At 46.4% G+C, this 26,866-nt stretch overlaps 1 protein-coding gene and 1 long non-coding RNA gene across 4 annotated transcripts in view; one reads left to right on the top strand and one right to left on the bottom strand.

Annotated features, from left to right (window-relative positions):
- Tshz2 (teashirt zinc finger homeobox 2) overlaps positions 1–26,866 on the bottom strand; it is a 429,311-nt gene that overhangs the window by 362,887 nt on the left and 39,558 nt on the right. The window lies entirely within an intron of this gene.
- Positions 24,423–26,866, top strand: part of LOC126508010 (uncharacterized) — a 533,853-nt gene continuing 531,409 nt past the window's right edge. Inside the window, exon 1 of the long non-coding RNA XR_007593695.1 lies at positions 24,423–26,715. This is a non-coding gene — a long non-coding RNA (uncharacterized lncRNA). The remainder of the gene's footprint in view (positions 26,716–26,866) is intronic.

The raw sequence follows: 26,866 nt of genomic DNA, 5'->3' as shown, positions 1-26,866 counted from the left end.
CAGTCCAGGTGGTGGCCTGAGCTGGTGGTGGAAGTTGCAAAGCCATAGAAGGTTCCAGAAGCTCATTTTCTGTGAAGGTGCATGAGCAGATACACACAGTTGGCTCCCACTGCCTTCCCCAGATGGGTTCAAGGCCAGAACTAACGGTGACTGGCGGCTCCATGCTTGCAAACCTCAGGCTTTGGCTCGGAGTCTCCCACCGCCTTCAGCCCCCCTGACGGAGACACTGTCCAGACTGCGCTCGGCAGATGCGGGAATGCTTTGAAAGTTTGGGAAGGAATCTAGGGCCCTCCCCGAGTCTCTTGAGTCTCAGAATGTCGGGATGGGAAGAGACCTCTTCAAGCTTCTGGCATGACCCATTCGATTCCCCAGACAGGGAACAGATATGCGGGGCGGGGGAGGGGGGAACAGGACATGAAGCACACCACTGTTATGCTTATTGGTCACCTCCCCCCACTGTGTGTGTGTGTGTTTTCTCCCTGATACTGCCGCTCTTTGTCCCTATAAGCTCCGGCGTTTGGGTGGACTCTGTCTGTTGTTTGAACTCCACGTGACCAGAAGTCACTGGCACCCCTCACAGGTGTTCAGGTTTTCATCTTTTCCTTCAAGACCTTGGAAGTCTTATACTTAGCCCCCGCCTCCCCCCCCCCGTCCCTCCCCCAGCAAGTCAGCAGAGCTAGGCCTTGAGTGAAGAGAGTTTGGATAGATTCCACTCGCCCTCCTTCCCCACACAGACAGATTGAGAAGAAAGGAGAGCCCGGGGTGACCCGGGATTGTCATGCAATGGGAGGGAGCAAGACACAGGTCTTAGTGGCCATGGTGATCTGGAGACTGCTCTTGACCACAGCACCCCCTATCAAATCCTGAGCATGAAGGAAATCATGTTAAAAACACAAAATAGTCCAAACCAAAACATATGCTATTCAGTCTGTATCCTTAAAAGCTGGAGGCTTCCAAGAGTTCTTGTCTTGTATTTCAAAGTTGGGAAGAGGCCGCCTTAAGTCTTGCAGCACCAAGATTTTTTCCTTGAGTTGGCTATTCCTGTCCACTCTACAGAAACTGACTTGCTGATGATCACACTGGTATCTTAGGCAGGGAGGACTGGGAGCTTTGTGAGGCCCAGAGATGATCTAGTTGTTTGTTTGGGCTTTGGTGGTTCTGCAACTTGAACTTAGAACTTCTTTGGTACTAGGCAAGTATTCTACCACTGAGCTACAACCCAGGTCCTCTTAGTTCTTATCTTGAGACAGGGCCTCACTAAGTCATTCTGGCTTATGATGGTTAAGTACAGAGCTAAGCCACTAGTTAGTCATAGAGGCCAGGTGGTGGTAGCATATACCTTTAACCCTAACACTCCGGAGACAGAGGCAGATGGATCTCTGTGAGTTCAAGGTCACCCTGGGCCACGAGTTGAATCTGTCTAAAAGAGAAACAGAGCTCACACAAAGGTGATCCCAGCACTTGGGATCCCACACCTCTAATCCCAGCACTAGGCAGGTGAAGACAGGAGTTATAAGGCTGGGTAGAGAGAGGTCTAGAAGGTGGGAGGAGACGGGAGCTCAGAGCATTCTGAGGTTTCAAAGAGAGAGAGAGAGATGGAGTCTGAGCATTCTGTAGAGATGAGAACTAGTGGCTGCTCTGCTTCTCTGATCTTCAGGCATTAACCCCTATATCTGACTCCAGGTTTTTATTATTAAGAACAATTAGAATTTATGCTACACTGGCTACTTTGAGCTCGTTCTGAAGCACAAGCAGACCTTGAACTTGCCATCCTCCTGCCTCTGAGTGGTGGGACTGTAGACCTGAACAGACAGGCCTGGCTCACAGAGGGAGGGTTCCATAGCAAACCAGGGCTTCCCTGGGGGCTGTCTCCCCTAAGTCACATACAGCAAATAGCACAGTGGCCCTCTGCCTCCATCAGAAGCTACTTTCCATAGACACACTCAATGCTACCTTGGCCTTCAACCTTCCTCAGATCTTCAACCTGCTCCCCACAACCACACTGAATGGCATGCTGGCTTTCAGATCTCCTCAGAGCCCATTTCCCGCAGCTGCACTCGGCTCCATCTTGACTTTAGCCACCCTGAGTTCTATCCCACATTCCACACTCAGCATCATTTGTACCTTTCTCCTTCTGCTCTTCCCCCCAACAGTCATACTGAGCTTCAACTTGGCCTTCAGTTTCCTTCTTGTCTCCCCATATAAGCACTTAGCATTCTTTTGGCCTTCACAGTTCTTCAGATCTGTCTCCCTACAGACACCCTGAGTGCCATCTTGGCCCTCAGATGTTGCTATGCCAACATGCTGCATCATGGCTTCAGGACACCAGAAGGGTACCATCTCCATGCGGAAGCCCCAGTACCGGTGGGAAAGAATCACTTCTGTTTGGGAGTAGCCATGGATACCCTGTTCGTAAAGAGCGCAGGCTTCTTGGCCATTCTACCATTCCCAGAAACTTCAGCATGCCTCTCAGGAGTCTAGCTGACACCAGCCTAGCCCTGGTGGCTGTTTTCTTGGTCCGAGGATGGTACCAGTATGGCCACAGTGCTTCCCTAGTGTGAATGTGTTTGCAAACCCTTTGGAGAGACACAGAGACATCCTGTCTTCAAACAGAGACAAATGGTCGGGAAGAGGGAGGAGGCCGTCATTGGGTCAGTGTCCATCTCAAAGCTGGAACTCCGCTCCCCAGCCCTTCCAGCAACAACATTTGCGCTGGAGGATCAGAAATAAAACAGTGTTTTCCACAGGGTGGGTTTTTTTTTCCTCTTTCCAGTACTTGATTAACAATGTTTATTTCGACAAACTCAAATACTCACCAAGGGCATAAAGCAATTTCTTCATCTTGGCACTGGTGATATTTGAGCTTGACAATCCTGTTATGAGGTCCTCCTGTGTCATGAAAGATGAGCAATTGCTGGTGCTCAAACCAATGTCGACAGCATCACCCCCACCCCCTGAAAATAGTGACGGCTAAAAAATGTGACCAGACCTCACCAAATGTCCCTGATGGGGCCAAAGCGCCCCTGTCGTTCCCACCCCAGAGCAAACTCTTGACTCAGGGGCTCGCTCAGAGCTCTCTCCCTGTGGCTCTGCACCGTACTGGTCAGCATGCACCATTCGCATCTCCCAAGCAGCTTCCTGCGCAGAGTCACATCTGTCCTCCCCCACCCCCCTATGCAGGCTCGTGGGCTAACCTTTTCCTACAAATTGGGGTCACGCTATTTTTGACAACCTGTTAAAAATTTAAAATATATCCTATTTACCCTTCCACATCAATATTTAAGCTCCACATATTTTTAACGAAGTTAAAGATGGAGACCGGAGTCCACCAGATTCACATTTTCTAAACTGATTTCCCGCTGATAGGCACTAACATATTCCTAACTTCCCTTCCTCTCGAAAATCCCGCACTAAATACTTTTCGTGTTTGTACTCTTGAATGTTTTATCGCTGCTTCCAGCAGAATGGGCAGATCAAATGGTATGGACACGGAGTAGCGATGGGTTTCAGCAAAGGTCCCAGCAGATGGGAGCCCCCAGTAGACGCTTCTGTAACCTACTAGCCTTGGAAAGCAAGAGTGCCACCGCTTTTGAATTTAACTTCCATGATAGTATACTAACCAACTGCTTGGTTAAAAATCAGTAGTTCCAAAACTGAGAAGTTGCTTCAAAATAAAAGTGAGCTTAAGCCGCAGCTCTGCCCTTCCCCACTCTGCCTCTTTGAAAGGCTAAACGTTTAAGCTCCGCTCTCCCCCAGGATCTTCGGCCGCAATAGAACACCGTTCCAGTCATCTTTCTCAGAATGTGTCGAGATTACACATATTAGGACGGTATTATAACTGTTTGTGGGGTGTGCCGTAATTATCCATTGGTGTTAATAATGAGAATCAGGAGACTGTGGGGGCCGAGTGAAGACCCAATGGGCACACATTTTAACAACTAAAGAACTCTGGGCCGCAGAGGCTCTGCCTACCTGTGCAAAGAGGCCCCTCAGGTGGTCATAAAATGAGCAAGATAGAAGGGAAATATTTTCCCTCCATGAAGAGATGGTGATTAATATTTGAGTCACTTGATGCTTGTGACTCTTCAGAGGGATAAATGCCTATATTTATATATATCCAGGGGATATGAATATACATGCTTTTAAAACGCGCCTCCATGCATTTATATAAGTGACTTTTCTAGGCATATGGGTTTTCCCTGTGCCTGGGGACTGTTCTGCATGGCACATTTCCACACAGGGTGGTTTCAGAATGTTCTGCTCTATTCTTCCTGGGACTCGCTTACCCCCACTCTTGGATTGTCGGGAAAACTGGTGTGCAGCATTATCTAGAGATGGCAAAGCAAAACATGAATCCACGCCTGTGGGGGGTTAGGGGGCTGGTCTTCAAGGACCATCTCATCTCTGCCTTTGCGCTCTTCCCCTCTGTTAAGTGCAAGGGGACTCTCAGCGAGTGGACCCGAGAGATGAGGGTGAACTCAGAGCCTGGCTGGAGCATCAGATGCTCGAGTTTAATGGACTGCACCGCAGGACCTCGTTTCTCTGTCTGCAGAGTGGGAACGCACGTGCCGTGGGGCTTCCTGCAGATTCACTAAGACAAGGTCCAACCAGTCATGTTTGCTTAGCTCTGCTTACCCAGCGCCTGGTAAATTGACAGCAGTCTTTACTGAGAAGTCGCCCCTTTCCTCTTGCTAGGCTTCCAGTGTCCTATGGGCCACGCCTTGGCTCAGGGGCTGAGCAGGGGCCAGAAATGGTGGCTTGCGTTGAACAACAGACTGTGTTAGGTTTGGACTGAGGAACCCGTCTGAGCCAAGAAAAGTCAATCATGAAATGTGTACTAGAAATTCCATAAGGCAAATCTGGGGTGACTGGCTTGCTAGGGACATCACCTTCTCTCGGCATGTCGTGACAGCCTAGGGGGTAGGCGCTCCCAGAAGAAAGTCAGTATGGACAGAAGAAGACCAAGTTTTGATGACATCACTGAGTTCTTATCTCGACTCCACCATCGCTGGGGCCTGTCTGGCCTTTTGGGGATATGCAGCAATACATTCGTCTCTTCGACTTAAACCCATTGGGTTTCCAACCACTTGAAACTCAAAATCCTCACTAATAAAATATGCAAAGGCTTTCTCGCACTGCCCGGTAATGCGCACACAAGGGACAAGGGAACGGGGTGCGGACTTAAGAGAGGTCCTGCTTGCTGCTGCCAAAGGGACAGGACATCTCTCCCTTGGCATCTGAAAGAAAGCGCTGAGTGGCAACGCTGGGGACCAGGCTCACGGGGCACGGTGACTAAGGAAAGCCACTGCGGTGTGTGCAGTGTGAATAGAAACAGCCACAGGAACCCAGGGCCCAATTTACTCACACCTGGCCCTGTGCCAGGTCGGCCGCAGGTGTCAAAGTCAGGGAGGGAGCAAGGGCTGTCACTTAAGGAAGCATGCTGATGCAATCCAAGCCAGTCTGTCATCAGCTGAGGAGGCACTTTGGCACCCAAGGGGGCGATGGCTGCGAGGTAGACACTACTGATCCCAGCAAATAGGACTCTACTACAAACAAACCCAGCCACCAGCACAGGGCTCTGACTGCAGGGAAGGGCCAGGTCTCATAGTGATGCTAATGAGCCTGGAAAAAATGGGAGGAGTTACTGTGCCAGGGGAGCAAAGTTGGCCTTGGAGAACTCAATCTCCCCTCCTTTGCTTGTCTCACTGCCTATGATAGCTTGGTGTTTGCTTACTTTTTCAGATCGTCCCTGTGGTGTCCCTTCGCCTTATCCCTCCCTTCCTCTCACAACCCAGACTTGCTCCTCCAGCAAGCCTTTAACCCAGGATCTAGTCACAGGCCTTCTCCCTTGGAATTTTTTTTACTACAAGATCATCTGCGTGTCCCCCTTTACTTTATCCAGACCTTTCTAGAAATGCCACCTGGTCAGATAGGCTTTATCTGAGCAGCCCAGTGCTCCCCGACGCTGTCACCTGCCCTTCACACATCACTTCCGGACAGGCAGTCTGTTCAATTTACTCGGCACCCGTCTTTCCCTTCCAGCATGGGGCTCGCCAGTGCCCTGAACAGTGTCAAAGCTATCGAAGGTGCTTTGTGAACATTTGTGGGATGGATTCTGTTGTCGAACACACATCTGCCGAGCAACTGTCTGCCACAGATGTTGACGAAACAGCAAGGGGAGAGAGAGAGCTGAAGGTGCCTTCTCACCCCTGTGGTCGGACACCAACACAAGCATAGGTTCATCCCAGAAGCAAGGGGTTCTCCAGAGAAGCGAAGGGTGACTGGAACATGGCAATGCTCTGTAAATTTGTAAATTTCCTTTCTGCCATCTCCTTAGGGTGTAATCTGGAGACGAGGTGTTTGTAAGCGTGAGCAAGCGAGCACATTTTCCTGTGTGTGGACCAGAAAGGTGGAGCATGGTAGCATCCTCGCACACAGAGGGGCTATCCGGTGCAAAGGCCCAGGGGCAGGGGAAACTTAGTTTCTGATCCTATGTAATGGCAGTTGGTATGGCTGGCAGGCAGAAGGGAAGAGATGGAAGACAGCATGAGAGAGTGGGTGAGATGAGGAGATGGGAGACTCCAAAGATGGAGGCGTGGGGTTTTCCCCTAGGAAGAGGCATCCAGGAAGCTATCACTTTTAGGCTTGTTTGGGTCTTTGGTGAAATGGATTTGATACAGATACAGGTCGGAAGGGAAATCCACAGGGAAGGGCCATGCCAATGCCTTGCTAGAACGGGTATAGAATAAAGCCAGTTGGGATGCTTGTGTCTGCTCCTTAGACCCAAAGGCTTATGGGTAGAAATGAACTGGAAGGATCAAGGGACTTGATGCAGGACTTTAGGATTCTTGTGCTGGCATCCCTGTCTGAGGCCAGGCTAGCTGTCTGTCAGCAGAGCGCACACCAGTATTAGTGTCACACTGGATAAAGACAGGTGCTGGGAACCCCCAACTGAGCAGTTCTCTGAGTCCTGAACTGACACCCCAACCCTGCCATCGAGTTAGTATTCTGCTCTACCTCAGGAAGTGATGGTGGCGAGAGGGTGGGTCAGGCACCCACAGGCAAGTCCAAGCTCCCTGTACCCTCCTTCAGGTACTGGCACCTCACGGAAAGTTTAGTTGTGCATCCAGTATCTGAAAATGAATCTGCTGTATTCAGAGAGAGCCACAGAGAGAGATAGACAGAGAGCCTCATTCTGACGTGGAAGTTTCTCTGGAAGTCTGGTCACTCTGGCACACATCTGTACAGATGGACCTGCAAGCCCACCAGAGCAGGTTACAGCCCAGATTTCTCCATAGCCATAGGCACAGATCCTAGAAAAAAGGTGCTGCTGAAAAGCCCGAGACCCAGAATGACACAGACAACAACCTCAAGACACTTAGAGAACAAGTTGAGCTGGAGACACTTTGCTTCATCAAGGGCCGTGCACTTTTGGAAGCAAAGTACTTCCCCTGGCATTGCAGGTCCTGGAGAGAGTCTGCTGGGTCACAGGGAGAGAAACCATAGGACGGTGAAATCACACCAGATTGCACTTTGCTTACACAAGAGTGCTTTGGGGCAGAATTATCTGAGTCTGAGCCAGGAAAGACAAACCCATGTCTGTCTGTCCTTTCCGGACTACCACAGTGCATCTCTGAGGGACCTGACTAGAGGGACATTGTGGAATTTGAACCTGGAAAGCCACATCCTGGAGGTGATCCTTATTTAGCTATAGCAGAGTGTTTCCTCAGACAAGGTAAAGGAGATGCAATGGAAGTCTCCAGAATTAGGAGGATCATAATACACTAATACAACACTCAAATTATAGTGATATGTGTTTAAGCGAGGCGTTACTGGAAACTATTGAAACATGAAAAATACATAGTAATTAGAATGATATTTGTGATATTTCCAGTAAAATGGCAAGATAAAACAAATCAAAACTAAATGATTTCACTTAGAATATATCTATCCGAGCACACATACAAAACAAAACTTATATGCTCAATGGTATTACCATCTACTTGCATAAATAGGTAACATATGCTATATATAAACATATAATCATGCTATATATAAACATATAATTATGCCTCCCTAAATATGATGTATACTTAATGATTATATCAAAGACTTCTAAAATAAACATATATAGTCCATATGTAAAAACTCTATAATATAGAATATAAAGTTAATCTCTATCTCTCATATATGTGTAACCATTACACACATATTGCATCTATTATACATAGATGTTACATTCAGAACATAAATTTACTGTTACCTCTTAAAGCTTTGTGTGTGTGCATGTGTATATGTTGTGTGTGCATCTGTAGATGTACACATGACTGTGTGTGCACATGCACACATATGCACATGAAAGACAGGAGTCAATGTCAGGTAATGATTCTCAGAATTTGGCTACCTTGTCCATTTTTGTGTGTTTGAGATAGAGTCTTTTACTGGTGTCCGGGCCTGGCTAATTCAGATGGACTAAATGGCTAGCAGAGATGCATTTGTCTCTGCCCCTCAGCCCTGCAAGGACAGGTGAGGTGTGCCCCACAACACCCAACTGGGTTCTGGGGACGGAAATGACAATCTAAAGGACAGTCTGACTTGAGAGAGTAGTACTGAGGATTGATTAGGAGGTGTCCAAAAAGCAACACTTATCTTTCTGTCTACATCAAACACTGCAAATGCAGATACTGTTCTACCACTGACCCTCCGATAAATTTATATAAACCTCACATTCAGAAGTATTAATCTAATGCTTTTTACATTTTTTAAATGGGTCTTTTCAAACAAGTTTCCCTATGTATCCCTGGCTAGCTTCGAACTTGTGGCAGTCCTCCTGCCTCTGCCTCCCAGAAGCGATCTGTCTGATATTAATGGCTCCCCCTTGCTTCTTATTTTTTGCAATGTTTACAAGGCTTTGTGCTGTCAGGCAGCTACATTTTGCTGGTCCGTAAATAGGTATTCCTGTGATACCAAGTCTGTAGGCATTGCTCGATTTCTTAGTTTTCATCCAGCTGTGAGCTTTGTGGGAGCAGGCTCACCACCTGCCTCACTCCCCCCTCACCCCATCAGAAAGAAAACAAATGACTTAGGCTGGGTTGTGTTGGTATAACCTGGCCCCTGCTGTATTCCTAGAGGAAAATGACATCTCAATTAACACACCGATTCATCTGCGTCTTATCTTATAACTTAGGCTCATCAACTTCCACTCTATTTGCTCTGAAGTTTTAATAAGACATTCTCTTAAAACTCCTTATGACCCTGAGTAGGTCTCCGGTAAATACTGAATTAAAATAAAGTCTTTCCAGACAGTTGTCTTGGCTGAGTGCCCTTCTACCCAGATCTCCCAGGAGCTGTGTCCTGGTGGAGTGGGGGGGGGGGATAGAAAATTCATCACTATAGAGATAGGGGCCCAGCTGCAAGCCACAGAGGGGAAGCCAGGGACAGAGATGCAGCTGAGGTCTTGGGGCTGGGCTGAACATTAGGTGACAGAAGCCAGCAGCCACCTTCTCCCTCTTTATAGCCACAGGCTGTGGGCTCTTCTCTTGGATCCTTGGATCTCCCTCACCACGCCCATCCAGCTCCTCTGTAATATTCCTCCTCACCATCCAAGAGCCTCTCACCTCCTCCCCCTGTTCCCTCATGGCTGCCCATTAACTACTGAAGCAAACACCCTTGAAAGAGACCTCAGACTCTCCTGATCGCAGAGCTGAGGCACACCTGTCAATGACTTCCCTTCATACTCAGAACCCAGCCCAAGTGTTTAGCTCTGAACCCCCACAGCAGCAACCTTCTGCAGACTGTGGACTCTTCCACGTCCTAGTCTCTGTCTAGACAACGTGCCAAGAGCCCTGGAAAGGACATTGGAACTGCAGGGTCTTTGGACGTTCTATTCCCTTAGCCTGGGAGTGTTGGCTCTCAAGTCTTTGTTTGATCCCTTCTCTTTGGAGATACTGTCCTATGTCCCTTCCTCAGTAGGACCTTCTGTGACTACCTTCAACAAAACAACCATCCTCTTTTGTTACCAGGAAGTCTACCACATCTAAAATTATTGATTTCCTGTGGCCGTTGCCTACTCTATCCACTCCATGAAGGCAAGGACTTTGCTTATCCATGCCCTGCTGAGCACCCAGAATCGTGTTTGGTGATGGAATTTGAACATCTGTGTCAGACATTATATTTCTCAAAAATGATTGAAAAGAATGTATTATCAACCTATTACCCGCGAACAAGAGTATGTCTAACATGGCTACAGTTCTATTCAACTCATAGGCAAGGGAACAGCCTTGGAGTTATTGAACAATCTGTTCAAGGCTAAGTGGCTGATGTTTCTAAGCCATGACCATCACCCCAGCCACCTGACTTGGCAGTCTGTGTTCCTACCATTGCTGTCTATTGTCTCCTTCTTGCTGATTAGCTACTGAATGGCTTATTATCACACTAAATTAGACTCAGCCTAGTCAATTACTCATTGATTCATTCTGTTCATCCAAGAACTCCGTGTACTGAGGATATCATATGGCTCCCTCCCTGCAAGACTTGACTGTTAGCTCGCTGTACAAAGTCTGCCACGGTTATCAATTCTACTAAAGGTGGCTTGAATGAGTGGCAATGAGACAAGGCTGCACAGGGGTTTGGGCGTACAACAGAAGTGGGTGAGCCCTTCCACGGGACAAGGCCAAGACCTGGCCCTTCAAAGGCTGTACAGTCCCAGCTCGTCCATCCCAGTGAAGCAGGGCAGAGGCACAGTGTGCAATCACGTGACTTATTCACGGGCTGGGTATGGGTGGCGAAGCTAAGGTTCTGTCACAGCACATCCTCACTCAATGCAGATGGAGGCTTTCAGTAACCATACTCAGTGAGTAAACAAAACTTCCAGAAATTCTGGTTTATCATTCCACGAGCCACCTGCTTTTAGATTGCTCTACTTGTTACTACTTCTCAGTTATTTTTTTTTAAAGACTTTTCAATATCAGAAGTTGGTTTTGCTATCTGGTCGTGTGATTTCTTTCTTTCTTTCTTTCTTTCTTTCTTTCTTTCTTTCTTTCTTTCTTTCATAATGATTTTGGAGAAAGTCATACCAGCTGTCAATCAAATTCTAACGCTTTCACTCAGTGTGTTTGAATCCATCCTGTGCTATCCCGATGGGGCAGTGGAAAGTTACTGAGGTCCAGTTGTCTACAGCTGCTCAGAGTTTTGATGTTTGAGAACTTGAGTCCGGAGCTGGGTTTGCCTTCCTTTGCATGCACTGCTGTACAGACCTGCCCTACTCTGTGCTGTCAAGGTGGAGGAAGGTTCTGGAAAGCACACATTAGTCGGTCTTCTCATGATGCAGACCTCAAAGTTGGCACTTGGAAAAAGCTAGGTGGTATGACTGAAACCAGCGATGCAGGATTCCCCAGACCTATGAGGCTGCTGCTGGCATAACACGGAAGCCTGTTGACAGTTAACTTGGTCTTCAAAGTCGAAAGATGACCCAGAAAGTAGTCAACCCACAACCTGGCAACAGAACTGTTTTATCCTTATACAGCATCACAGAACAGGGCACGTCTTTGTCTACTTACTTATTTTCAAGACAGAGACTCACTCTATACCCCAGGCTGTCCAGGAATTTATTATGCAGTCCAGACTGGAATCAAACTCATAGTGTCCTCCTGCCTCATCCTCCCAAGTGCTGAGATTACAAATGTGTGCCACTATACCTGGCTATATTCTACACTTAATCTGTTTTACATTTATTTGTGTGTGTGTGCGTGCGTGCGTGTGTGTGTGTGTGTGTGTGTGTGTGTGTAGGTCACATGTGGAGGTCAGAGAACAACTTTCAGGTATGGAATCTCCCCTTACACCTTCATGTGTGTTCTAGGGATCGAACTCAGGTTGTCAGGCTTGACAGCAAACACCGTGCCCACTGAGTCATCTTACTGGCCGTGCTCTACTTCTGCATGATTGGCAGTTCCGTAGGCTTCCTTTTCTTTCTTTCTTTCTTTCTTTCTTTCTTTCTTTCTTTCTTTCTTTCTTTTTTTTATATTTATTTATTTATTTATTATGTATACAATTTTCTGTCTGTGTGTATGTCTGCAGGCCAGAAGAGGGCACCAGACTTCATTACAGATGGTTGTGAGCCACCATGTGTTTGCTGGGAATTGAACTCAGGACCTTTGGAAGAGCAGGAAGTGCTCTTAACCACTGAGCCATCTCTCCAGCCCTGGCTTCTTTTTCTTAACAGAGCCATCACTAAACACACCAGAAGAATCCCCTGCAAGGTTGCAGTGGTGACAAGATCATGAGCTGTAGGTAGAGTTTTTCTGTAACCTTACAGGGCCACCATCGCATCCATGAACTATCCTCAAGGAAAACACACTGGTGGGGTGCATGGCTGTAACTGGTTCCAGTGAAGCAGGGACCATTATTATCTATGTTTCACAGAAAGGGGGAAGTTCCAGAATCATGGCTGACTGGCCCCACATTGCACAATGGCGAGTGTGGTAAGGGTGAGCTTTGTGCCTTGGCCTTTGCACGCCCACAGCCCTGGTCCCAAGTGCTGTGTTGGAAGCCCCCTGGAAGGCAGGGAGCAGGAGAGAGCTAATCAGGAGGTGAGGAAAGGGACTCTTGGGAAATCTTTACGCCTCCTTGTCCGTTCTCACAAGTCCAGTTCAAACTCAATCCAGCAATGAGAAATGATCTTTCCCCAGGGTCTGATCCCCGGAATGCTTGGAGGATGAACTCGTCGCTTGTCTCACCACTAAATTATTCCAGGGCTCACAAGGCACTTGCTGGCCTCTGGAACCCTACGTCACGACTGACAGGGATCTGGCAGATGGCTCTAATGATATTACCAAATGGTTCTTCCCATTTTTGGCATCAGGCAAGAGCATTTTCTACCAGACAGTCCCTCGGATGTGATGCGATTACCCAACTTTTAAAGCTTCTTTTTGACCTCCGGGGGAAAAAAATTGGGCACATACGCTCGAAAGGGCTGCAGGGACCATGGGAGAACATCAAGTTGATTCATCAAATTAGCTCAAACATAATTGTCCTGCATGACTGGCCATTGAACTCATCAGCTATAAACCTGTCAAAAAGCTATTGGCTCTGATGTTAAATAGAGACACGCAGTCACATGGTCACACGTGACAGCAGTTGGCTTCAGCCTGCCAGGGATAGTTCCTTTGGCATGGAGGACTTTGTGGGAAGATGTATAGGACACGGCAGGAATAAAGGAGCACACGGTGGCATGAGCAGATCGTCCTCTCCAAGGGAGGAGGTTCTGTTTCTTTTTTCTTTTACTAGCCTTGTTTTTCATACATGTTCTGCTCTGGAGACCCAATCAGAGAGGAAGTCAGTGGATGCACCCTTTGGAAGTTTCACCTCTTTGGACTAACCCAAAGAAGTTCCCGTACCCAAACTTACTCACCGTGGTACAGCACTTAAAGCTGGACACTTGAACTGTTTGTACTGACAAACCAGAATCAGACAACTCAAGTCCTTCATGCTACAGTCGATGCTACAAAGTTTTCATGACAGAGCTGAGGGTTAGTTCTTATCGGGGTAATGAGTGACTTCTCTGTGCCTACACTCAGTGTGGCTGTCCAGGGCACGGAGTAGGAGAGATGCTACAAGCCTTTCTTCAAAGAACTCAAGTTCAGGGACTGTGCTGCCTCTTGGATCTGAAATTCTTCTACAACCATCTCGCTTGTCTTCTTTGGGTGACTAGTTGTCTGGTTCCTAATTTTTTATGCCATTTGGGGGTAATTTCTCTCTCTCTCTCCTTTTTTTTTTTGTTATTGACAAAGACAGAGGAGGCGCCTATAATTTGTGGGTGACTGACAAGGCCGCATGTTGTTAACTCAAATGTTTTGATTTACATCAGAGGGGACCTCCAAGCCCCAGACATGACAGGCTGCGATGGCGCCTTCAAAGCCAGTGAATATTAAACCCCAGAAAGCAAGCCCTTTATGCGCTACTCAATAAATTATCACTTGTGGGAGATTTGGCAACAAGCAGTAAGAGACAGAAGCAGGCAAACTCCATAGCATTTCCACGTGCAGAGGCCTAGTCCGAGGAGGCTCGGGGATGCGCAAGCAGGTGTAGGATGCAAAGACGTTCGTTTCGGTGCTGTTTAGAATAAGAAGTCAAAAACAAAACAGGGCGAAATTCAAACCAATTAAAACACAGTCCATAGTGGGCTGAGTAAATGTGTTACCGTCACCCAGTGAAATATCTGCCGTCACTGAAATGGCACAATCCAAAGCCAACAAGGCCCTAACCATAGGTGATTTTTAAAGTCATTTCTGCCCCTTACAGTGTATGTGCACTCCCTTAGCAGTCAGAGGGAAAAGGCCCTACTTTATTTGGTTTTCAGACTAGCAAGGCCCTTGCTGTGAGAAACTTGGTACAAGGTACCATTTCTGATATGCTTATGTCAGTGTCCCGCCACAGACAGCCTGTCCTGATGGTGAAGGGCAATCTTGATTGTGAAAGGCCACTAGAAGGAGCAGTTGATGAGGGGCGCAGGAAAGAAGGACACCAGCCAACAATACAAAACCTTCTGTTGCTCCTTGCCAGCCATGGATGTGCCTGATCTTGGCTTCTTTGGCTGTTCATTACCTGAGCGGAACGCTCACAAAGCTGGGCCAGGGCAAGTGGAAAGAATGCAGCGGCCATGGCTTTTCCAGGTGTGCAGCCCCACAGAAATCCCCCTAACCCCACTCGAGGAGGGAGAGAACAGTTCTGTCAGTCTAGTTAAGACAGAGACGTCAGGGAGATTCCTGACTAGGCTTCTACTCTTTCTGGAATGAAACTTTCAGGAGACACTTAGGCTCTGATAAGTGTTTCTCTTTGATAAGATGGGGTGACGAAGAACAAGGGCACCAGTCTGAGCACCTGTGACACTGATGGTAACAACACACACTAAGTGCTTTGCGACTGTTCCAGAGAGAGTCAGTCTAAGGTTCCAGCTCTTAGGAGCCATCTTCCCTTCTATAAACTACCCATCTCATGGTTATATTTAAGAGTGTTGTGGCCACACTCCTAACCCTAACTCTAACACTAACCCTAACAACATAACCCTAGACTAACTCTAACCTTAACCCTAATTCCAACCCTGACCCTAACCCTAACAACACTAACACTAACCCTAACAACATAACACTACTACTACCCCTAACCCTAACCCAGTCAGACAACGGGAGTCCTTGCTGCTTGTTTATTGCTAATCGACCTCCTTACTGATGTTTGATGGCTAGCTGCTACAGTGTCTCGGGGAGGCATTTCTCCGTCTTGAGAAGACTCACTTCCAGGCTAGAGGCAAAGGTTGAACTTGTTTTCCCGCCTTGGTTAGTTATTTTCCTTTAATGTCAAATCTTCTGGCCAGGGAGATACCTGAAGATCCTGAACCTACAGAGGCAGGCAGGGGAGGTGAGGGGAGAGTCCTTCGGGGTTTTATATCACCACTGGGAGCAGAGCGGGTTGGGAGAAAACCTTTCCACACTCCTTGGGTGGTGGGGGATGCTAAGGAGGTGACTGTTCTGTCTTCAAGAGCAGGGATTTTCCAGCCATTGGCCTGGAAGGCCCGTGGATGCAATGGCAGTGTGGCAGTGACTAACTAAACCAGTACCGTCCTAAACTGGTAAGGTGACAGAGGACCGGGATGGATGGAGCAGGCTTTGACTTTCCTAACAGGTCCGGCTGCGGACAAACGCTTCAGCTCACAGTTTATCTGCTCGATTGATACCGTTTTCTCCAATTCGACACTTACGAACGAGTACGTATAAAACATCTGTCAATTATGTGACTCGCTAATAGAACGAACACGTAAAGCCACCTCTCAAACACAATATTAGGAATACAGCTGACGCTCCCTCCGTGGCCTCCCTGTAATACGTACCCTGTCACCTAAGCCACTTGCCCAAATCAGGGGTTTTCTTCTTTTTGATTTTGTGCGAGTGTGCTCATGGATTCAAGGAGAGCGTTAAAATAAGTTGTGACTGATTCTTGCAATAGATTTCAGCTGGGGTGGGAGGGGGACAAAGCCATCACTTGCAGCCACGAGTTTCATCCCGCACGCTATGAAAGAATAAACTATGGTCTCGAAAAGTAATGAGTTATATTCGAATAATTTGCACTTCTTTAAAAGCCAGGTATTTTTTTTTTATACCGGTGGTAAACAGGATGACACCTCATACATATTAATTCACACGTATGTAATAGACTAATGCATAGCATGTAAACTACCTAACAGATACATGGTATTTAAATATTTCTCTTCAAATTCTATTAAAAACCTTTATCATAAAAATTGCAAAAAATATCATTCTTTACTTATTTTGAAAAACATATTTTTCTCAGACACAGTGGCAATGGGTATAAAACCTGCTGATGTCTCCTGCACATGTTCGAAGACACGGGCTCAACAACACCCGGGAGAGAAGCACACAACAGGAGACCACGGGCTCCAGGGTGTTCTCCCCAAATCAGAAACTTTTGGGGAGTTGAGCATTAGCTGCAACACTCTCTGTTTCCCATGTCCACAGAGCCCAAGGTAAAGGTCCCAGGAATGAAGGAGATGTCTCACCACCCACTGTGGGGAGAAGCCAGATGAAGAGGCTAGTCTAGGATTTGCCTTCCTCTAAAACATGAACAATGTGTCATGGTCTGACAGGAAAAGGGTCTCCTCTGTGTTTTCATACAGCTCTAAGATAGAGAATTAATTATGCATATATTTATTTTGGTCAAATATCAAACCACACACTGAGGTTCTAAGTATGTCCTCTTTCTTTCCTTTCTTTCTTTCTTTCTTTTTTTCTTTCTTTCTTTCTTTCTTTCTTTCTTTCTTTCTTTCTTTCCTTCCTTCCTTCCTTCCTTCTCCCCCCCCTTTCTATTCGACATAAAAAGAGGAGGGCAACATATTGCTCCCTCCCTTTCCCACCCACACCACTTCACTAAGGAAGAGAAAAAATACAAAACCCCAAACAAATGGCCTCTGCTTTACGGCAATTTGTAGCTCAGAGCCAGTTTTTAGAGTTGAGCAATAAATCCAAGAAAAACAGTGACTACAATGGAAAGGCTGACTGACATTTACCACAAATGGGACAGACAGAGAGTTCACAGGGAAGCTGGGGAGTCTCAGTCCCCACGCTGAGCGTTTGCCCATTGCTCACCAGCATGCTCTATTTTAGGGACTATTTGCCTGTTTGTAAATAGCAAGTGTTCAGAAACACTGCAAACAGCACGGAGAGGTGTGTTCCCTGCATTTCTATGTCTGTGTGTGTTGATGACCACACGATAGTCCCTGTAGTGGCTCTAACTGCTGTTTTGGCAAAAAAAAAAAAAAAAAAAAAAAAAAAAGAACAAAATAACACGTTAAACAAGACAGCTTGACAACAGGAGAGCAAAACACAAACCCAGACTCAAAGACAAAGGTGAAGCTCGAATGTGAACTATGATGGTTTCAATTCTAAAGGTCTCTTGGCTCTCCCAATGCCAAAAACCCTGGCTTTTCTAAACTCAATGCATGACCGAACAAAACCTAAAAGTATAAATTACAAAATGCACTTGATCAAAGCTTAACATACAAAAGGAAGAAATGCCACCACACTCAGAGGTCTCTATAAAAAGGTTAATAATTTTTAAAAATTTAATAATTTGATAATATTTGTATTAGTAATATTTTCTTCTTGATGTTACCAAAGTGCCTGACAGGCACAGTTTAAGGGGAGAAGATTATTTGGGCTCATGGTCTCAACCCAAGTCTGGAAGGTGCGGGGGCATTCACAGTGGCTGGGACATAACGGCATAGACTCCTCATCTCCTGGGAGATGAGGAAGGAGGAAGGTTGGCCAGGAAGCAGCGTGGAGCAAAGGCCTGCCCTTATTACCTGTGCCACACCAGCCTTAGATCAACACTCCAAGTTTCGACAAAATAGCGCCACCCACTGGAGACCAAGTGCTTAAGCGCATGAGCCTGAGCGGCTATTTCATCCACACGGTATTTGCAGCAGCAGACCTATGTCTCACTGTATTTATTTGGTCCTGTGATTCCAGAGGTTGAGTCTATAATGGCGGGAAACTGGTGGCAGGAGCAGGAAGCTGAGAGATCATGTTTCAATCGCACCCAGGAAGCAAAGTGACAATAGGAAGCGGGGCGGGGCTATGAACACCCAAAGCCCACCCCCAGTGATATACTTCCTCCAGCAAGGCTCCATCTGCTAAGGCCTTCAAAGACTTCCCCAAAGAGCACCACCAACTGGTGACCAAGTGTTGTCAAACGCAGGAGCCTGGGGGAGGGGGGGACATTTTTCATTCAAGTCACCTCAACTATTTACACCTTTCTACCTCAGTTTACTTCTGGCTTTAACTTCCATCGTGGTCCATGGACCCTGTGGGTCACGCCTCTCATCAGAGGACAGGGCTAACCTGGAAGACCCTGAGCACCCAGCTGGAGTGTCTCGGAGTCGGCATCCATGAGACTTTATACTCTAGTACAAAGCTCAGCAATACAATATCTTCGTTAGCAAGATTCCTAACAACAGCAAAGTTTCCTGCCTGAGACATGAGAGGATACAAAGAACCAGGTGTGGGTGGTTTGAGTGAGCACACCCCATTTGTGTAATTATTCCACACACATGATGAAGACACAGTGGTGTGAAGAAAGCATTTATCATCTCAGTTGACCCGTGAGGCACATGCAGTAACTCTTGCTTGACTCGTGTGTGTGTGTGTGTGTGTGTGTGCGTGTGTGTGTGTGTGTGTTTTACAGAGGGCTGCCTTGCTAACTTGGGTGCCTACCTGTGAAATGAGCCAGCTTGGTATATTTGGGGGCACTTTTATGGGCAATGTTGTGTTGGCAGGTATGTTTGAATTTTAATTATTCTAAAGAAGGCTCTCACCTAGGAGAAATGGGAAGGATATGTTTTTCAAAGATGCTTCCAGCCCGTAAAGTCTCAATTTTGAAGCCTACACGGGCGTTCTGCATGTACCAGCACTTTCTCCGGGTATAATTTAAGGATACTTTGAAACTTTGGCCCAATTTGATCAAATGTTGATAGACGGTCCAGTAAAGCGAGGTGTGGGAAGCAGCTACTTCACGGCGCATTGATGCTGTAAATTTGAAGAGACGCTGTCAACCTGCTGAGCTCTGAGATTTATTTCCCTAAAAGACAGATAAATTCCTGGGGTAACGCTGGCACTGTGTTAAATATACATACTTGTGTACCTTACGTAAGGTCCTCCACCATCAATTTCTCTCAGAGTGTAGTTCTAGGAAATTGTTTGGGTTTTTTTTTTCTTTGTTGCTGTTGTTCTGATGGTGTCTGCTCTTCCCTGTACAGGATCAGGGCCCCTAGACTCACACTGTTTCTCTTTTTTCCTTTGCCACCAGGAATCTCTGAGTTTTATTTTGTCCCTGCAGAGGCCGCTTCTCATAGCTGACACTCTCCAGACAGTGAAATGCTCCCTTTACGGACCCCTTGATCTTCTTTTCTCGATTCGCTTCTTTTCATGTGTTTACCTTATTTCTGTCTTTTATTGACTATCATCTCAACTTCTTTGAGACAGGGAAAGCAAAAGTGATCTACAACTGTATTGAGGTCCTAAGAGTCTCTCTAGAGCTTTGCGGGGAAACTTTGCCACTGCTGCTTACATAAAAGGGATCAAGAGAGTCCCAGATGTGGGGAAAACACCTAGCTACATCCCTGTTACCAAGCATTCAAACACAAGGACCTCCTCTCTGGCCACCCTGCCCATCATAGCTGTATGGATACACAGAATCAGCTCAACCTTTCACAAGAAAAGTAGGACAGCACTCCTCCCCGCCAGGGTGTTACCAGGGCAACTGACAACTTCCTGCTGATGTTGTTAAAGCCAGCCCCACTTCACACCTTATCTGGAAAAACAGAATATGAGATGCATTTGCTCATCACAGAGGGATTACCAAGAGGAAGGCCATTTCTCCCCATCACGAGAGGGAGGAATTAGGCTTGAACTCGGCAGACTCGGTACCGTTGAATAGAAGGGAGAAGGATGACCAACACCAAACAGATCCTGTGTAATAATTTCCAGCTTCCTTCAAATCAAAAAACCCAGATGCCTGGCTCCCCTCCTGGGTCTTAGAAGAGTGGGGTCCGAGACTTTGGTTTTCTGACCAGGTCCCAAGGGCACACACATGCTGCTTGGACATCATCATGCTTTTTCCAGAAAGAACCAGCCTGCCTCAACTGTCCCAAAAGCCCTTCTCCTTCTGGCAATGCGGGGAGACAACAGGAAGTAAGGGAAATATTGATCAGCCAAGGTTGATTTCAGGGTTGATATGAGTCTTGGCAAGAGCCATGTAGCGAGAACCCAGGCAAAGCCCTGGACTAACCCCTTCACAGCTGGGGAAAGAGAGGCCTAGTGGGTTACGCTTCCTGCCGGTGATTTTGAAACTAGCTGGTTGGGGAGTGCCATATACACACACACACACACACACACACAAGTATACACATGCACACATACATATGCACAAGTGCTCACACCTGCACACAAAGAGACACACGCCTGTGTGTGCACACACATGCACATGGAGAACTGACTCTTCTCGTAGAGGTTGGGGATATCAGTGTACTCAGCTTTGAAGAGCAATTTTAACCTACATTTGGGTAGGAAATATCTAAAGTCTCTCAAAAGGGGGAGAGGACAAGGCCCAAGAGACGGCTCATCTGGTAAAGACATTTACTGCCGAGACTGGCGACCTCTGACTCTGATCCCAGAATGCACATGGTAAAAGGAGAAACTGACTTCCCTAAACATGTCCTCTGACCCCATGTATGATGTGTCACAAAAACAACAAATACATGTAAATTAAAAAGAAATTTAAAGGGAGCAAGCCAACCGACGTTCCCTCTTTATCAGTCGACCACGATCTGAGCCAGTCAGTCTAGCGAGCAGCAGGCTTTCCTTATGGCTGTGTCCTCTCACCCGGGGTCAGCTGGTCAGGGAGAAAGAATAGCACAGAGATTGCCCACAATTCAACGGGTACAGACCAGGTTCTTTCCTCCATTTTCCCCTTGATGCTTCCATTCATAGAAAAAAAGAAAACGCTGAGAAAAAAAAAAAGCACTTTAAGCAGGAAAATCAAACATTGAAGGAATGTCAGGGAGAATAAATCTGTTTGAAAACTGCGTCCCAGGACTAATGACTAAAACCTAAAAATAATCCTAGCATCGTTTTAAATTGGAGGAATATCTGGAAAAATAAATTGGGGGAGACGAGACTTTTAACAAGGTGAAACACAATTAGATCTTGGTGCAGATCTGAGGCCCCAAGGGTGGCGTCCTGGATTAAGCTTCCCTTCATGGCGTGCAGAGTGAAACCAAAACAGGTGAGCATGTTAGCTCAACACGTGGAGAAGTACAGCCTAGGAGGATGCAGGGTTCAAGCTCCCCACTGCTTGAGGTATTTTGGTGGGACACAAGTGAGTTGTCTTTCCTTTCCTTTCCTTTCCTTTCCTTTCCTTTCCTTTCCTTTCCTTTCCTTTCCTTTCCTTTCCTTTCCTTTCCTTTCCTTTCCTTCCCTTCCCTTCCCTTCCCTTCCCTTCCCTTCCCTTCCCTTCCCTTCCCTTCCCTTTCCTTCCTTTCTTTCTTTATTTAGTTTTCAGAGACAGGGTTTCTCTGTGTAGCCTTGGCTGTCCTGGAACTCACTCTGTAGACCCAGCTTGAACTCACAGAGATAAAGCCTGCTTCTGTCTCCAGAGTGCTGGAATTAGAGGTGTGCACCGCCGGCTGCTTTTGTTTCTATTCCTCCAAGTTTTGGGGAAGCCAGAGTGCAGTTCTGGGACTAAAGCAGAACAGGGACCCAGGCTGGTGGAAGAGGCAAGCAGGAAGGAGCTTGGAGACTGATAGACAAGAGATTCTTTGAGTACCCCAAGAACATGGGTGGGGCTCAGGCAACTGGAAGCGTTTGGCATCTATTGCCTGTCTCTCTACAGAAGAGGTGACTTCCGCAGCCGGAGTGTCTTGTCATGTGAGGACACTTAGCATTTTCAGACCGCCATCCCATTCTGGCCGCTTGTGCCATTGTTCTTGAATCTGTACCCTAGTGTTATAATAATATTTACCTAAATTGTAGAAGTTGACTATTTTTTAACTTGAATATTTGGTGAAGCCTCTGTTTAGGCGTAAATCTGTATGTGTGTGTTCGCACATGCACCCATATGTAGAAGTGTGGGGGACAGGAGTCAACATCAGATGTCTCATTATGCCTTGCCTTGTCTTTTTTAAAGGCAGGTTCTCCCTGAACCTAAAGCTTACCTGTTCTGCTAAGTTGTCTGGATAATGAGCCTCAGTGAACAGCCCCTCCTCACAGCATGTAACCACGGTAGCAGACATTCATGGGTCAAACCTTCGCCTTTCTTTTGTTGATGTCATTACTGACAGAAAGGTTTTACGTCCCAAAGTGGAACAAAAGTTGGGCAGCTTCCTCATAGCCTATCCTCCTCCCTAGAAGTTGAGTATTTCCTGTAAGGACACCTCACATCCTCTGACCTCTGTAGTTTATCATTTGAACGTCTGTATCGTGGAAGTAAATGGGTGACCAGCACTGTGGCAAAGCTCAAGGTGGAAGGAGAGTACGGAAGCATTTAGTGTGACACCATCCGGGAAGTTCAGCAGCTTCCTGTTTACACAGGAAGTGGTCCTCCTCTTAATCTCCCTTGGCCACTGAAGCACAGACGTGAGTCTAAACAGTTGCATGAGGGATTATGGAGCATTGCCCTTGAGATTATGGTCTAGCAAGGGTCCCATCAGTTTTTTTTTTCTTTACCATGAAGTGCCTGAATGAGATGAGACTTAAAGATGATGGTTCGTAGCAAATGCTTCTGAGCACAGAGTAAAAAGATCAAGCCTATTGCACTAGCGATAGAAGCTTCTGATAGCCTATGGGATGAAACTAACCTTTGGACTCATAGATTCATTTATAGGACAATAGTTATCACAGACCACACAGTCACCATATTTTCGATTATAAAATAAACACTGTTTGCTTTCCTGAGCTCCTATGCTAGCTTCTACATATTTGTGAATGTTTGCTGATATTCAAAAATTCATTTTTATAAAAATATTTTATTTCTGTATCTTTCCTGATAACACAGTATCATCTTGTGAGTTTTGGAGCAGACTGTATCACTAGTGACCCCATTGGATATCCATAACTCAGCTGTTTTAGACTAGAAAATAAGGAATACTGGTTGTGTTTTATCCAAAATCTCAGGACCATTTATCTGGCCACTGTTCCTTTAAAAGCAAGGTGTCCAATAATTTCTCATTGGTATTAAAAGTGAGGCTCATGGCTACAACTGAACACTTTGAAGTTCAATCCACAGAAAATAGCCAGGAAATGGGATAGTAGCTTCTCGTCAATGGGTTTTTATTACAAAACTCAGAAAAACAAATCAAATATGATATTCACTCTTCCATTTGACTGGTTTTGTTTGTATTGAGGGAAATCTTCAACTTTTCAGGTCTGACACTTCTAAAATATATTTTAGGTCTTCAATGACAATGCCATGAGGCTGCCTCATTCCACACAGAACCCCCTTGATAGTTAATTGGCTTTGTATGTATTTTGTTTAAATAGTCGCTGCAACAGTAAAACTCACTTTCCCTCATGGGGCATGTCTTGTTTTGTCAAAACAGAGCCACTCTGTTTTGTATCCACCCACTTGGCTGAGGAACAGGTCAGAGGTCTGGGACAGAGAACAACCTGAGGATCTTGGCAACTGATGGGCATTGGCAGCTGGGAGCATGAATGCAGATTCCAGTCCCTATGGGCAGGCGGAAATGTCTTCATTTTTTGGTTTTATGACTTCCTTATGCTTCTGTTTAAAGTGTCTTTAGACCTGGAAGAGTCAGGGTGTGGGGACTGCATCATCTGGTCAGGAAGGGAAATGGTCAAAGAGAAGTCTCTGCCCCCATCTGTGGGTGGGACAGAGAACGGTTCATAAATGCCAGCGGTTTGCTTAGGAAGTCGGATCCCAAGCTTCAGACAGGAAAACCATCTACCTTCTGGAAACAGGTGCTGCATGTCAGTCTGGAGGTGAAGAAATGAGCAGATTGGAAACGCTAACCAAGGAGAACAGAATGGGAGGTGGACAGGAGAAAGTTGAGCCCTGAGAGTGAACACCTTCCATGTATTCTAAAAGATTAGGAACTAATGACCACCAGGATAGAGTTGACACCACTCTAAGGCACAAAGTGGCCACTGGCCTTATCAGAAAACATCGGATGTTCAGGTGTGGTGCTGCATGCCTGTAATCCGAGAGCGGAGAGGTGGATGGAGGTAGATGGAGTTCGAGGTCATCCTTATCTATTAGCCAGCCTGGAATAAATAAAACCCAGTCTGAGATAGAAGATAGATAGATAGATAGATAGATAGATAGATAGATAGATAGATTATAGATAGATGGATGATAGAGACAGACATAGAGAGAAGGAGGGAGGAAAAGGGATGGAAGGAAGCAGTAGGAAACAGAGGAAGACTGAAACAAAGCCCTTCAAGTCTCCCAACTCAGAATTTGTTTGAGGACTTTTGTGGAAAACAATCTCCAGTCATTTACCATGGTGTCTTGGGAGTTGGCCCAATGACCTGATACTTGAGTGGGTCCCATAGAAACCTGCCTTCCCTGGGGCAGCATGGAAACCCAAGTGTGTGAAAGCTCATTGCCTGAGAAGTTCTCTCCATCCTCTGTGAAACTTCTGATTTAAAAGTGTCATTGAGAATTTATGCAACTGTTTCTCATTATTTCCAAAACTGAGAATAATTGCCTGGCTGGGTCCTTACTTGACCACTTTTCTCCTAAAAAGCCTTCGAATTTCTTATCGTTTTGTCGGTCCCTCCGAGTCAAGATCATGCCAATGTGCTGTTTCCCACATTCACTCTGAAAACACTTCAAAGATCAGTGCCAATTCCTTTTTTAAAATCCTGATTCACTAGAGCTCTTTCTTAACTTCTCCCCTGGCTGTCAGGGGACTGACTGGCGCTTGCCTAGACTGGAAAGTCTTCAAGGCTTCCTCCCACTACTTTGCTAACCAGGGTGATGTTCGATTGTTCAGGAGAAGTGAGCAATGGAATATTTCACTAACCCCTCCGCCCAAACCATTCCTGAAGGATAAACTCTGAGTTAGCCACAGGCGTTCATTCAGGTGACACCCAATCCCCAATTACCCGATTAACTAGACTCTTGGAGGTTAATATGCACTTGAAGGGCATCTGCTTCCTCCCCAGGTCTCTTTCTTTCTCTTGAGAAACTCCCCACCCCCTTCATCAAGAGTAAGCATTGTAGGGCGTGGTAGCACATGCCTGTAGTTCTAGCATGGAGAGGTAGGCACAAAGATGAAGAGTTCAAAGCCAGCCTGGGCTCCACGAAGTCTTGTCACAAAACAAAACATAAGCGTGCTGTTCACATCCTCACTAGGAGAGCTAGCGATTCAAACTTCCAAACCGGACCTTTCTTCCCAACTCTAAATCACATCTACTTGGTATGAGTTCTCCTTTTCAGCCTCGACTATTAGCAACGACTTCCGCACAGCTCGGTGGAGTTGGTTTCCTGGCGTGCAATATGAGATACTTTCTTCCTTACGAATGAAGGCCTGACAAGGTAAACGCCCGGACGCATAATTTCCAGAGATAGAAACTGGTCTTGTGAAGAGATACAAGGCTGAGCCCGGGCCAATGGATGTGCCGTGCTGTGGGATTCTGTTATTGTAAAAATTAATTTCCTTTTCTTCTTCAGATCTAATTTGGATTTTTTTCCTTTTATCAGTCACTCTTGTCAGCCTCTCATCAGACTAAAAATACCGCTCTCACCTGGGTGTGCTGCCGGTGGGTGTGAACACACAGACATATATTTAATTTTTTCGGATGTTTCTGCCCCCATTTCCCCATAGATTTTTCTAGGGTAGCAACTAGTTTATGCAAATGTCACCAAGCAATGTTCAACCCATATTATTTTCTCTGTCATGCCTCAGATGCTAACGCGTGTTCTTTACTCCCTTCCTGTGGGCTCTACTTGTTTTACATACTATCTTGCCAATATGTTATTTAAGAAGAAAACAATAAACACTTTCATGTGTCCCCGAGGCCCAGCCCTTCACTGTCACTTCCTTGTGTCATCCAATCCAGTATCCAGTTACAGCTTGCTCTGGCCGACCACAGGACCCCTGCACCTGAGGCTGTCTGTGGTCCATGGCAGGTTGGCTTCATCCTGGTCCGCTCTGCTTAGCAGTTAAGTGTCAGGGTAATGCCTCCTTCTCAGCTGAGTTGTTACTGATGCCTAAGACCAAGGCTGTCGGACGCTCTCTGGTAGCCTTTACCTTACAGTACAAATTATAATAGACACTAAACATTGGTAAGTAATTACCCCTTGTGAGTGGCATGAACAAGGTAGACACCTGCTTTATTACTGGATATACTCCAGGGATGTTCCCAGAGTGGGGTGGTGGAGGCAGGGGTGGCCCAGATACCTGAGAGTGAAGGAGTGGGAGTTTGTCCGGGTACTCATTCTTTCTCTCCCTTCTCACGTACTTCCAAGTCTTACTCAGTTGATGGAGGTGGGTCTTGTAATAATAAAGAAACTGCCTTGGCCCATTTTATTGGATAGAAAATTAGGTAGGCGGAGTAGACAGAGGAGAATGCTGGGAAAAAGAAGCTGTGTGAGGAGTCGCCATGGTTCTCCCGCTCCAGACAGACGCAGGTTAAGATCCTCCCTGGTAAGCCAGCTCGTGGGCTACACAGAATATTAGAAATGGGTTAGAACAATATGTAAGAGCTAGCCATAAGGAACTGGAACTATCCGGGCCAGGCAGTGTTTGAAAGAATACAGTTTCCGTGTAATTATTTCTGGG

This window comes from Alexandromys fortis, unplaced genomic scaffold, assembly GCF_014885135.2.
Source record: "Alexandromys fortis isolate MF-2015 unplaced genomic scaffold, M_Fortis_MF-2015_v1.1 scaffold_81, whole genome shotgun sequence".
Classification (NCBI taxonomy): Eukaryota; Metazoa; Chordata; class Mammalia; order Rodentia; family Cricetidae; genus Alexandromys; species Alexandromys fortis.
This window is presented reverse-complemented; position numbering and strand designations above follow the sequence as displayed.